Here is a 14,694-nt window from a genome sequence, read left to right on the forward strand (position 1 = left end):
GCTGCGATCGTTCAACCATCATGGGAATGATGGGAAGTACAGGCTTCGGATTGACATTCTGTTGACTGGCAAACTAGTCTACAAGTATTTTTTTGCAGTTTTGGTTTCGCTCCAAGCGCAATTGCTGTAACCTGCAGTGGGACAGTGCAACGCAAAACTCTGCCTTTCTTCTGTTGCTCAAAGTGGCGATAGCGCGTTGGGCCAGCGGCTGGGACGATGTTTGTGTTGGGGTGTGGTGTCGAAGCCCTGACGAGAAAGCGGCGGCATCGTAAACGTTGTAAGAACATGTTTTGACCGTTTGGACCTTGGTTTGTTAAGTGTGTTATTCGGGTGGCGCTGCAGCGTTACGTGCTTCATGAAACTTCAGAATAGGAAAAAGAAGGCACTACTGATACAAGACATAGACACTTGTACTTCTAGTGGCTTGACAATCAAATTTTATTGAGGGCTTTATTATGCATTGCTCGTTTATGTGCTCATTGAAATGCGTGTTTTAGGACTTCGAGAACACAAACTTACTAGGAAAGGTTGCTGCTTCCTGGCTGTAGTCTAGTGACGCAAGATGTGTAAGTGCAAATCTACGCCATAACGCTTCGTTAGCGATACGTCAATATAAAATATGATGAAGCATACTCGTAGGAGGCCACTAGCGTCCTAGATAGCACTGTAGCAGATGTGCTTAAGAGGAAGCTTTAGCTCAGGCCCAACTCCGACGCGGCCTATTCAAATACATGTAAAACGCAAAAACGTTTTTATGAGATAACCCTTGGACCGATTTTGATGAAATTTGTTGTATTAGAAAGAGAAAGTTAAATTCTAGTGACTGTTGGAAGCGGAATTTCGATTTAGGGCTTGAATTTTCTTAAAACGATTTTCAAATATTTGACCGTTTGAGAAAAATAGAAGCACGAAGTTTACAAATTCATAGCTCTGCATCAAGAACTGATATCGCGGGTCTGTAAACGGCATCCATTAGATCACTCAAAGCGGACAAATTGAATATGTCATTTTACATCTTACGTGAATTTGTTACGTTGGTTACAACGGTTTTGCAAAAGTTGTATTTCCCTATGATTAAATATTTCATATTCATGTGCAACATATCAATTTTGTCCGCTTTAGATGTACTATTAGATGCAATTCACATAATTGTATTATCATATTTAGTAGTTGAGTTAGAGAGTTGTAAACTTGATAGTACCGTTTTTTGAAAATTTTCAATTTTGTCAATTTTTAATAAAAAACTGACGACCTAACTCAAAAATTCAAAACCAACAGTCACTAGATTTTAAGTTTGTCTTTTAAATGCAACAAACTTCGTCAAATTTGGTGCAGTGGTTGCCGAGAAAAACGAATTCTCCTTTTACATGTATTTAGATAGGAGCACTCGAGCTAAAGCTTCCTCTTAAAAGTACTTGAAGACGTTCAGCAATCATGACAGCCGACGCAGCCTTTCGAAAGAGTGAGAGAGTTCGCAAGTACCTGTCGTCTGCAAGAAAAGTCTCGCGTTTGCGGCAAGCAGGCGTCGTAGCAGACGACACTTGTAGCCTTCCTTTCAAGGGCGCAACACTTTCTCACAATACACCATTTTCATTTCCATAAATACTTGATGAGTATCTTTATGTAAGTACATGCACGGTTGTTATTGCTGTTGCAAAAATAAAGAAATTATAATTCTCTGCCGTTAAATCGGGAACAGAATCGCACAAGAATGCATATATATATATATATATATATATATATATATATATATATATATATATATATATATATATATATATATATATATATAATTTCTTTTCTTGTATACATACATAAATACCCTATGTTGAATTAGCGATGCGAAAAGTGCAAACTCAGCATACTGTAGTAATGGGCGACTTCAATGCAAAATTGGGGAAAAAGCAGGCTGGTGAACAAGCAATTGGCAACTACGGCGTCGATTCTGGGAACGCTAGAGGAGAGATGCTGGTAGAATTCGCAGAAAGGAATAAGCTTCGAATAATGAACACCTTTTTTTCAGGAAGCGTAGCAACCGAAAGTGTACCAGGAAAAGCCCTAATGGTGAAACAAGAAATGTAATTGATTTCATACTTTCTGCCGATCCCAGCATAGTGCAGGATGTAGAAGTGATAGGTAGGGTAAAGTGCAGTTATCATAGGTTAATGAGGGCTAAGATTTACCTCAATTTGAAGAGAGAAAGAGTAATATTGGCCCAGAAGAAACAGGTCAACCTAGAGGCAGTAAGGGTAAAAGCAGACAAATTCAGGCTGGTATTTGCTAACAAATGTGCAGCCTTAGAACAGAGAGATGAATATGACATAGAAGTAATGAATGAAACCGTATCTAGGCTGGCTTCAGAGGCAGCAATTGAAGGCAAGGCACCAAGGCAACCAGTAGGCAAGCTCTTCCCAGTAACAAAGGACCTAATAAAGAAACGACAATGAATGAAAGTGTCCAACTCAAGAGATACGATAGAATTCGCGGAACTGTCAAAACTGATCAACAAGGTGAAAATAAGTGATATTTGAAACTATAACGTGAGAAAGTCTGAAGAAGCCGTAAAAAATGGATGCAGCCTGAGATGAGTGAGAAGGAAACTTGGCATAGAACAAACCAAGATGTATGCACTGAAAGATAAGCAGGGTATGACGTAGTAGTTCTGCGGAAACCCGCAGGGTGGAGAGAAGTAATGAATAAAGGGAAAATCAGACATCCACCCGTTCGTAGCAATTGCTACGAACGGGTGGATGTCTGATTTTCTCTTTATTCATAAGCAGGGTAATATCAGCAATCTCGAAGGTATAGTAAAAGCAGCGGAAGAATTTTATACTGACCTGTACAGTACCCAGAGGAGTCAGGATACCTCCATTCGAAGCAGTAATGAACAGGATACATAAACTCCTTCTATAATTAGAGATGAGGTCAGAAGGGCCTTGCAAGACATGAAACAGGGAAGAGCGGCAGAAGAAGATGGAATAACAGTCGATTTAATCAAAGATGGAGGAGACATAATGCTTGGAAAACTGGCGGCTCTCTATAGGAAGTGTCTATCGACTTCAAGGGTCCCAGAGAACTGGAAAAATGCAAACATTACACAAATCCACAAAAACGGAGACGTTAAAGAATTGAAAAATTATAGGCCCATTAGCTTCCTGCCAGTATTATATAAAATATTCACCAGGATAATTTACAGTAGAATAAGGGCAACACTTGACTTTAGCCAACCAAGAGAACAGGCTAGCTTCAGGAAGGAATACTCTACGTACGATGGATCACATCCATGTTGTTAATCAGGTTATCGAGAAATCCGCAGAGTACAATCAGCCTCTCTCTATAGCTTTCATAGATTACGAAAAGGCATTTGATTCAGTAAAGATACCAGCAGTCATAGAGGCTCTGCATAATCAAGGAGTACAAGCAGCTTACGTAAATACCCTGGAAAATATGTACAGAGATTCCACAGCTACCTCAATTCTACACAAGAAAGGTAGGAAGATACCTTTAAAGAAAGGGGTCAGACAAGGAGACACAATCTCTCCAATGCTATCCACTGCATGTTTAAAAGAAGTATTCAAGCTATTAAACTGCGAAGGCTGAGGAGTAAGGATCGACGGCGAATATCTCAGCAACCTTCGGTTTGCCGATGATATTCAAGGTGTCTACCAAGTTGACATTTCGAAATTCCCCGAATTTTCCAGGTTTTCTGAGTTCCTTTGCAAAATTCGCTTAGTGACAGATAACTTTGTTTTATGTCAAGACGGGCTGACATCTGGTCGCTCGATGCTGTCACTCTCTAGTAGGCGCGATAAAAAAAACGACTTAATCCAGTTTGAATAGTAAAGAGTAGCGTTTATTTTATTCCGAAAGAAAACAGAAGGGAGGGATTATTAAAATGCACAGCGAATAAAATATCTTCGAAATAAATGGTAAAACCCATTGCAAATCGAGTCGAACATTGTCAAATACGAATAAAAAGGAGATGCATACTGAAGCAAATATTTTCGGATATGAGCTATCTCTATCAGCTGATAGCAAACTCATTGGTATGAAGCACTTAAGAGTCATAAGTGAGATTCTCTCGCAACAGCTGGTAAGTCAACCTCAACTGTCTTGACATACCCTGAGCGCGCGCCCAACGCCTCAGTGTTGCATTTCACTGCTCTAAAAAGTGTGTTTTGGTTTGGACGAGGGTCAACTGCATCTCGGCGTCAGCCAACACGCTGTTTTTTGCTCTCAAGCGCCTTCAAAAAAGCAGCGGCGCGCTTCCTTTCCTGTTCATTCCTCAATGCGTAGGTCCTTTGTGTTCTTGTCCTCCTTTCGCTGCGCGTTCGCCACGCGAACTATTTGAAGCATCCTCTTGAACAGCTAGCTGTACAGATATACAGAAGGGGGGGGGGGAAGCGCAGAAGACTAGGTGGGGCGATAAAATTATGAAATTCGCGGGCGCTAGTTGGAACCGGTTGGCGCAGGACAGGGGTACGTAATTGGAGATCGCCTTAGTCCTGCAGTGGACATAAAATAGGCTCATTGCATTTTGCGCAGGATGGCTGCTTGGGCTTGTCGCCGTTCCGCATGGTAGTAAAGGTTCATGTGACGTGGGATGGGGTCCACGCGGATTCTGGCTCGTAGGTCAGGCGGCATAAGGGTCGTCTCGTCTCCGCATAACTGTGGTGATAGGGGTAGCGTATAGTCGGTTTAACACGGAGCGCCCCTGGCGTGTTGCGTTGAGTCTTTCGCGCTGGGCAATGAATGTTGCCGCGGCTAGTTCTTCGTATGTGTTCGTCATGGCCAGCTCGCTGAGGCGGTCTGTGCTCGTGTTTCCGAGCAGGCCGACTGCCGCCTTGCAGGCAATCCGGATCAGTCAATTTGCTTGGTCGATTTCGGTTTGTCGGGCGGCTTGGAAGGGGAGAGCGTAGGTGATTCTGCTTATGACGAAGACTTGCACTAGTTTCATAGTGTCTGTCTCCGTCATTCCCTCTCTGCTACGTGCGATTCTGTTAATGAAGCTAGTAACGCTGCGCACCGTGCGCTTGAGTTTTGATAGGACGATGCCGGCACTGCCCAGTTCCTGTATATGCATTCCGAGCACTCTTATTTGCTGCACTTTTCGGATGGTTTCTCCGTCAAGAAGTAGTTGTAGTGGCGGAGCTCTGGTGGCTTGGGCTCTTGGTGGTCGAATATGTATGTATTCTGACTTGCTCGGGGCACATTTTATGCTGGCATGTTTTATGCATGGTTCGACCGTGTATAAAGCTCGTTGAAGTGTGTTCTGTCTGTCCCCGTATGAGCCTGGCCCAGAGCGTAATGGCGTCGGCGTAAATTGCTGCACATGTCACGTGACGGAGCGTTTGCGCAGTGGTATTATGCTGCTCTCAAGCGTGCCTTCGGAAAACAAGGTCGGCTGCATCGTGACTGGCGACCAGGAAGCGGCAGGGCGTTCTTTATCTCATTGGCAGCGCTCGGCCAGCAGCATGCATTTTCGCCGTCATCCGACGGGAGCCGACCGTGTTCACCGAACGCACGCTTGAGAACAGCACAATACCACTGCGCAAGCGTTCCGTCACGCGGCTTTTTAAATATTTCGCGGGCTTTCTTTGCAACCCGGAAGAAAGGACTACGTGAGACGTATCGTAAAGGAAACAACTCGATCGGTGGTTTCTGAAAGTGCTCTACAAATCTACGTATCATACTTGGGGTCCTTAGCTAATAATTAAAAAGTTGACCAATTAAACTTAATTGATTAGTAAGCTATAGGGAAAACAAAAAATTGTCTGAGTTACTATAGGCTATTGCGAATAGCATGCGTTCGGTTCAATTCGCTTCCAACGCGCCTTTCATATTTTAATTCTTGGCTCAAGTTATGGGGGACACCCTGTATATGCTGCTCAATAAGCGAAATGCTCGTGCCGCACCGTTTCTACCCCGCGTAGTTTATTAGCCAAGCCATTGTTTGACAGCTACTTAAATATCGCATGCAATGCATTTCTACGCCTTGTTTCATGTCGTGTTAATTCCATGCCAAAGCAATGTCATTTCTTTAGCCTTCCCCGAAGTACCGCAACAATATGTTTACCCGTTTTACAGTCCAGATGCAGCACTGTTGAACTTCTCTGTGTACCTCACGGTAAAAAGGGACATTGCTTTGACATAAAATAATGTTCAGTTAAGGAATTCGAGGCGATTTTGAAGTGGGTGTCGAAAGGTGGCTTGACTCGAGTTGTCTACGCTTGGCAAAAACAGTAGGACGCGTGCATTTCAGTTACTTGGGCGGAAAGGAGCGACAGATGCCTAGCTCACACAAGACTGCGCATGCTTTTTAGTATGAGAAGCATCAGCGATTTGACGGGTGTGGTGGTGTGCCTCATAAGAGTGGACGTGTTGGTGAAATGTGGTGAGCAGACGCGTGACCGACAATGACTCGATAAATGAGAGCTGAGTGTACACCTTTTAGCAAATTGAAATGTTGCCTCGAGCGAACATTCTAATTGCAAGGAGTCATTACTGAAGAAGGGTTGAAATATGGGCCAGTTGGTACATACTTGAACGAAAAAACCAGTCAAAAACACAAAGGACAAGAGGAGAGGTTCACACCACAACGACTGGACTATCAACTGAGGTTTATTAGAATCGGTGTAGTCCCAGCAAGGCCAGCAGAGCATGCGCAACTGCATCATCGCTAATCACATAGCATGAAAAGACAGAAAACGCTTCTATCGTGACCGACTTAGAAATTCAAATTCTTTTTCAAGTAAGCGCACCGAGGTTGTACTAACGCAGTCATCACCTAATAAACTGATGTAGTACGCTTCCAAGATTTCTCGCTCTTCTTTGCCCTTGCCCCTACCAAGAATCGTCACATTGCTAAACAAAGGATAACAACCACACTCATTGCAATGGCGAGGCAAGTTTGCACTGTTATCTGACCCCAGGGAGGAGTGGTGCTCACGCAGGCGGTCATTAATACATCGACCGGTTTGGCCTATGTAAAATCTTTCGCACGTGAGAGGGAACTTATAGACAACCCCTGCAGCACATGCCATAAAACGGTTTTCATGCTGCGTTTTGCAAACGTGGTTCCTTGCCCTGCCTCGAGAAATGCGCGAGCACAGACCCGAAAGCTTACAAGGGGCAGAAAACACAACACTTACTCCCTGCTTGGCGGCAACCTTCTTGATATTGTGGCTCACTTTATGCACATACGGCATGACTTCAAGTTTCCTACGTTCAGTTGCCCCACCATCTACCAGCTTCGTACGTTCCTTCTTTAGCCTCTGAAGCAGCGATTCAGCCACCGCTTTCAAAAGAGGCGGAGGGAACCCTGCGGCCTCTAAACGTTGGGATTGTGCGTCAAAGCTACTTTTAATGGCGTGGTGACAGCTTCTTTCAAGTGCATTGCGGAAACAATTGATTGCAATCCCTCTTTTTACAATCTTCGAATGTGCAGATCCAAATGGTAAAATAGCTTTCTTGCCCCTAGGTGAGAACATCCAGCACAAATGCCCGTCATCAAAGAATGTTAGTTGCAGTTCTAGGAACCTGATGGAATGATTGCTAGGAAGTTCATGAGTGAAATTAAGAGTGCGTGAAGAAGCTTTAAAAGCAGTCAATACATCGTCTACTGCTGCGGGCAGAGTGTCATTTGGTAAAAGCTCTAAAAGTACTAAAAAATCGTCCACATACCTAAAAACTTTGCATACATGCTTGTTTAGAAGGAAGCCTTGAAGTTTCCTGTCAAATTTTGCTAAAAATATCTGGGAAAGCACTGGGGCAACACTAGAGCCAATACGTATTCCTTTTTTCTGAAGGAACAAGGAGCCTTTGAATTCAACAACAGTGCATGACAGATAAAAGGATAAGAGCTCTAGAAAGGCATCCACCGACATACCACATGCATTCTGGAAGTTTACAGCACCAGTCGTTGTGGTGTGAACCTCTCCTCTTGTCCTTTGTGTTTTTGACTGGTTTTTTCGTTCAATCATTACTGAAATCGCAGTGACGGCGGCAACGTGGAAGTTTAATCCAACGCTTTAGTCCTTCAAATTCTGTCTCACTTGAAAGTCTCTTTGTCTTTAAACAATATAATGCGGCTCGTTGAACTAGCCGCCACTATTTACGCACAGCGCAACTATTTCCGTGGTTTCGTCGCTGAGATCTTTGAGACCGATCAATATAATGTGATCGGCAGCAACGATGCTTTCGGCTTCGACGAAACACCTCGATTCGACGCCACAATTGAGAAACTTGAGCACAGGACAAAGCGAAAGAGCCGCCATGACTCTCGAGCAACTGAACGACGACATTTAGTAGTAGTAGTAGTAGTAGTAGTAGTAGTAATAGTAGTAGTAGCAGTAGAAAACTTTATCTGTTATTTTGTAATGGAGTCCCAGAGGGTGGAAGCTTCAGTCCAGAGCCCCATTTGCTGCTGCTATCCGGCTGGCCCGGTCAATCAGGTATCGCTGGTCGTCCAAGGCTGTATTGCAAAGAGCGGCTTCCCATTGGGATGGGGAGGCGTTGGGTATTCAGGAAGGCCGGGCGGTTTGGAGCATCGTCACGTAGAATGGTAGAGCTTTAGGTGTCCTCCACAGAAATGACATTTGCCGGTGTACTGGGTATAGGGTAAAAACTATGGCAGAGAGTAAGGCTAGGGAACGTATTAGTTTGGAGCTGGCGCCAAGCGGCTGCATCTGCACGGTTTAGTTTAACGTGTGGTGAAGGGAACGTTCTGCGGGATAGTCTGTAGTGTTGCATAATAATAATAATATTTGGGGTTTTACGTGCCAAAACCACTTTCTGATTATGAGGCACGCCGTAGTGGAGGACTCCGGAAATTTTGACCACCTGGGGTTCTTTAACGTGCGCCTAAATCTAAGCACATGGGTGTTTTCGCATTTCGCCCCCATCGAAATGCGGCCGCCGTGGCCGGGATTCGATCCCGCGACCTCGTGCTCAGCAGCCCAACACCATAGCCACTGAGCAACCACGGCGGGTGTAGTGTTGCATAGTATATGTGTGTATGTAAGTGGTATCTTTTCTACCTTTTCTGGGTTGGACTGGCCTTCCACCGGCACCCGGTGAATGAGACCTCTGGCTGTCGCATGAACGTTCCCATTGCCAGGGAGAGACGAATGCTGTTACGTTCGACCGGCGGAGGCTGGCGATCTTCGGGGAAGCGACCGTCGGAAAGGCGCCACCATGTCTGCAGCGACGACTCGCTTTGAAAGGACGGCAATATGTCAGTCCCCAGCCCATCGGCGCCACCATGGCTGCGGTGGCGACTCGTTTTGTAAGGAGGACAATGCGCCGTCCCCAATAGAATGGCGCGGAGATGTCGAGACGCAGTCGGCGGAGCAAGCATTGTTAGTGTGTACCCGTCGCCTTCACGGTATGAATGGAGCCGGGGAACTCCTGGAATAAGAAGTTTTGTGGCGCCGTCTCACGGTTCCTAGAAGTCGTCAGTCAATGGACAGACGCGGCGGTCGCTGTCTGCGGCGTCGACTCTGGGATAAAGAGGCGCCTGCTCGGGGCAGCACCGTGTCTGCGAGAACCCTCTCACCTTGGTGTAGTCCGTGCAACCTGTGCGGAAGTGAGTGCGTAACCCCCCCCCCCCCCCCAAAGGAAGGTAATAGTGTCCTGCTCGTGCTACGATGACTTTGGACGCTCCGTTTTGTCGAACGGCCGTTTTCCCTCACCTAGGGATCTAAGGAGGACAGAGTGTTTATAAGCAGCCGTGGCGTGACTGCTGGGAGTGCATTCCTCTTTCAGTCATGCTAGACTGATGAACTGTAACGAACCCATGTAGATACTGTAAATAAATCCCATATTCCTCGTTCTCGATGAGAACAAGTCTCTCCCTTCAACAACGTTCTCAGCATGGATGAGTTGGCCGACGGCATGGGCCAGCTACCATCTATTTCATGCCCGACCACAAACATTAAAATGCCCAGTTGTCCAAACTAGGTGAACTAGTGGGATATGTTGATTTTTATGTAAAGCAATTTATGAGCCATCGGGGAAATCCGGCCTTGTGCGTCGTTTCAACGTGCTTGCTGGGAATCTGTAAGAATATATATTATCTTATCTGTGGGTTTAGCGCTGATGGCGAGAGCTATGGTACAGTCTTCCGCTTCCGTGCAGTTATCGGGCCGTATTGTGGCTGATAATACTGCTCCGCCCTTCCAGTCGGCCACCGCTACCGCTAATTAGCTGTAATGTCGGAGTAGCGCGTGGCGTCTGTATCGGTCGGCTGTGTATCTGTCGTGGCATCTGTCGCGATCGTTGCCGTATGCTCGGTGCAGCGCCATTGCAGGTGCAGCGCGCCTGCCTTTATGGTGTTTGGGCTGCATAGTACGAAGTATGGGGGCCACTGTAATGCTTTCTCTGATGTTTAATACGATTGACAGGGGCTCGCGTGGGTCAAACTCTGATGTTGCATGGGTATCGTAATTGTCTGAGTACGTACCTTCCAGTCGATGTGCGTTTCAGTCCTTCGATCTGATTAACTTTCTGAGCTTAAATTAATTCGACCATGGTGTTGTGCAAACCAAGCTGTAATAGTGTCACTGTTGAGGTGTACATTGAAGGCCTGTCGCAGTCTTCACCGCTGTGCGTATGAGGATGTCTAGCTGGTTTGTTTGTTTTTGGGTGAGTCGGTGGTAAGGTGCGTGATAGGTAATGCGGCTTACGATTAAGGCGTGTATGATGCACATGACGTCGGATTCTATTAGGCCGTGACGGCGGTTGGTGACCCTACGGATCATGTGGGCTACCTGATTAATTTCTTTCTTCAGCAGCGTCAGGGTATATGTCGCCTTCGCGTTGGCTTGGATGTGGAGTCTCAGTAACCGTAATTTGTTTACCTTATTCACAGGTTGACCCTCGGTAGTCACCGTGATGTCACCGGTAGGTGATGTTTCCTTTGGAGTTCTTTTACTATAATCAGTACTAATTTTTGAGCTGAGAACGCAAATCATCCTGCTCGTGCATATTAGTAAGTGACATCCGCTGCTGCTTGTAGTGCGTCTTGTATTTCACCATCTGAGCCAGTGGTGGCCCAGATGGTGATGATCATCAGCATAGAGTCCATGCCTAATTTCTCGGTATGGCATCCAGTAGTGGAGGTAGTCTACTCATATCTATATTAAATAGTACGGGGGAAAGCACTGACCCTTGTAGCGTGCCTTTTCCCACAAGAGGAATGGAGTCGCGCGGCAATTCTGCGTGTATTTGCGGGCTTCTTTCACGGTTTGAAAAACACTTTTGTGTAGAACGTATTGAGGAACAGAAAAATGCATTAGGAGTTTCTCATACCGCTCTACAAATTTCTCGTTGACACTTTTCATCTAATTACAATATTTGAGAAGTTGATTAAATAATTAAGACTGATTATGTAATTCGGCAGAATGCAAAAAGTAATCAGAGTATCTCCATGCGACGGTATAAATAACATTACCTTGGTTCTGTCCAGGTATACGTGGCATTCGCATATTTTTAAACTCTGGCTAAAGTTAGCTGGGGCACCCTGTATAACGGGAGAACAGTTTGTTCGGACTACTCAAACCTTGAGCCCCTCAAAAAAAAAAAAAAAAATAGCGACGTGCCTGGTTCAGCAAAAGCTTATTTTTGGATCTTTTCAGATAAATTTTATTCTTTTGCCATGTACAGGCGCCGACAAAAGTGGTATACTCCACGCAGATTGCTACTGCAGCGGCGTCGCTCGACATTTTGGCGAGCTGAAGCACGAAACATTGACACGAGTCAAGCGACATGCCTGTAGATAATAAAGGGCGCCCATTGGCTGTCTGGATCCCAGATGCTGCCTGTAGATGGCGTTGCGATGCAGTTTGCCGTTGCTCCGGCTCCCGCTGCGTGGAGTATGCCACTTTTGTCGGCGCCTGTACCTTATGCTGTGTACTTGGCGATCGCGTTGCAGGCTCATATATGCTAATTTTTTATAGCTGATTTGTGGACATGGGCCGGTATAACGTAAAACTATGCCAATCTGTGTTGATTCCAAATCGGCCATTAGCCCTTAGTGATAGGTCAGAATTTTACGGGCTATGACCATATGGGCGTGGCGCCCGCTCATATGGGCTTGACTCGAACCATTCTGGCCTATCACCGAGGGCTAATGGCCGATTTGGAATAAACACAGATTGGCAAATTTTTACGTCATACCGGCCCATCCCATGCATTGTACGTTGTCATTTCTTTAAAGGTTTGTCGCTTGTCACCCTGCGAATGTGCTAGCTCTATATATCAGACATTTAAAAGCATTTAAATTTTGTATATATTCCCGACAAGGTCTTTTTTTTTTTAATGCCTGCACTGTTATGTCGCTAAATTACAATGTACCACTTACGAAGCAAAAAAAAAAAAACACCTTATAATTCGGTTGCGACCGTGCGATTTTACATTTACAAATACCTAAATCCGCGTGCTTATACGTCTCAGAAGGCTATTTTCTACGATTTCTGGAAAGAGGGAGAGGCGCCGCACCACATAGCACACACTCTGCAGCGACGCCACTGTTAAGATCGCTGTCTTTATGTGCATTAAAATTAAATTATGGGGTTTTACGTGCCAAAACCATTTTCTGGTTATGAGGCACGCCGTAGTGGAGGACTCCGGAAATTTGGACCACCTGGGGTTCTTTAACGTGCACCTAAATCTAAGTACAGGGGTGTCTTCGCATTTCGCCCCCATCGAAATGGGGTCGCCGTGGCCGGGATTCGATCCCGCGACCTCGTGCTTAGCAGCCCAACACCATAGGCACTAAGCAACCACGGCGGGTTCTTTATGCACGTGCATGCCTGCTGTAGGTGTATGACTATCATCATCATCATCATCATCATCATCATCATCATCATCATCATCATCATCATCATCATCATCAGCCTAGTTACGCCCACTGCAGGGCAAAGGCCTCTCCCATACTTCTCCAACTACCCCGGTCATGTACTAATTGTGGCCATGTTGTCCCTGCAAACGTCTTAATGTCATCCGCCCACCTAACTTTCTGCCGCCCCCTGCTACGCATCCCTTCCCTTGGAATCCAGTCCGTAACCCTTAGTGACCATCGGTTATCTTCCCTCCTCATTACATGTCCGGCCCATGCCCATTTCTTTTTCTTGATTTCAACTAAGATGTCGTTTACCCGCGTTTGTTGCCTCACCCAATCTGCTCTTTTCTTATCCCTTAACGTTACACCCATCATTCTTCTTTCCATAGCTCGTTGCGTCGTCCTCAATTTCAGCAGAACCCTTTTCGTAAGCCTCCAGGTTTCTGCCCCATATGTGAGTACTGGTAACACACAGCTGTTATACACTTTCCTTTTGAGGGATAGTGGCAACCTGCTGTTCATGATTTGAGAATGCCTGCCAAACGCACCCCAGCCCATTCTTATTCTTCTGGTTATTTCAGTCTCATGATCCGGATCCGCCGTCACTACCTGCCCTAAGTAGATGTATTCCCTTACCACTTCCAGTGCTTCGCTACCTATCGTAAACTGCTGTTCTCTTCCGAGACTGTTAAACAATACTTTAGTTTTCTGCAGATTAATTTTCAGACCCACCCTTCTGCTTTGCCTCTCCAGGTCAGTGAGCATGCATTGCAATTGGTCTCCTGAGTTACTAAGCAAGGCAATATCATCAGCGAATCGCAAGTTGCTAAGGTATTCTCCATCAACTTTTATCCCCAATTCTTCCCACTCCAGGCCTCTGAATACCTCCTGTAAACATGCTGTGAATAGCATTGGAGATATCGTATCTCCCTGTCTGACGCCTTCCTTTATAGGGATTTTGTTGCTTTCTTTGTGGAGGACTACGGTGGCTGTGGAGCCGCTATAGATATCTTCCAGTATCTTTAAATATGGCTCATTTACACCCTGATTCCGTAATGCCTCCATGACTGCTGAGGTTTCGACTGAATCAAACGCTTTCTCGTAATCAATGAAAGCTATATATAAGGGTTGGTTATATTCTGCACATTTCTCTATCACTTGATTGATAGTGTGAATATGGTCTATTGTTGAGTAGCCTTTACGGAATCCTGCCTGGTCCTTTGGTTGACGGAAGTCTAAGGTGTTCCTGATTCTATTTGCGATTACCTTAGTAAATACTTTGTAGGCAACGGACAGTAAGCTGATCGGTCTATAATTTTTCAAGTCTTTGGCGTCCCCTTTCTTATGGATTAGGATTATGTTAGCGTTCTTCGAAGGTTCCGGTACGCTCGAGGTTATGAGGCATTGCGTATACAGGGTGGCCAGTTTCTCTAGAACAATCTGACCACCATCCTCCAACAAATCTGCTGTTACCTGATCCTCCCCAGCTGCCTTCCCCCTTTGCATAGCTCCTAAGGCTTTCTTTACTTCTTCTGGCGTTACCTGTGGGAGTTCGAATTCCTCTAGGCTATTCTCTCTTCCACTATCGTCGTGGGTGCCACTGGTACTGTATAAATCTCTATAGAACTCCTCAGCCACTTGAACTATCTCATCCATATTATATTATATGACTATAAACTTCATTAATTACATTCATGTTAAAACATCAGCTGCTTTCTCCCATGTTCCAGGGAGTCCCTTTCTGTCTCCTCCAGGCAAAAGTTGCGCATGCGCCATGCGGGTAAGTCGATAGCGCTGGGCAACCTGCCTCCATGAGGCTATAAATAAAATGGACTACGCCCAACCAGTTCGTG

General features: G+C 45.4%; 1 protein-coding gene across 2 annotated transcripts in view; it reads left to right on the forward strand.

Moving 5' to 3' along the window:
• Nucleotides 1–137: 137 nt before the first annotated feature.
• The window catches only part of LOC142581982 (extracellular matrix organizing protein FRAS1-like), a 97,711-nt gene continuing 83,154 nt past the window's right edge, over nucleotides 138–14,694 (forward strand). Inside the window, exons 1-3 of one of the 2 annotated variants that reach the window (XM_075691422.1) lie at nucleotides 10,421–10,454; nucleotides 10,871–10,902; nucleotides 14,572–14,621. The gene's annotated coding sequence lies outside the window, so the exon portion shown is untranslated. Of the gene's footprint in view, nucleotides 278–10,420; nucleotides 10,455–10,870; nucleotides 10,903–14,571; nucleotides 14,622–14,694 lie in introns of those variants that run through there. The other variant, XM_075691426.1, reaches the window with a different exon arrangement.

Source organism: Dermacentor variabilis, chromosome 1 (genome assembly GCF_050947875.1).
Source record: "Dermacentor variabilis isolate Ectoservices chromosome 1, ASM5094787v1, whole genome shotgun sequence".
NCBI classification, from domain to species: Eukaryota; Metazoa; Arthropoda; class Arachnida; order Ixodida; family Ixodidae; genus Dermacentor; species Dermacentor variabilis.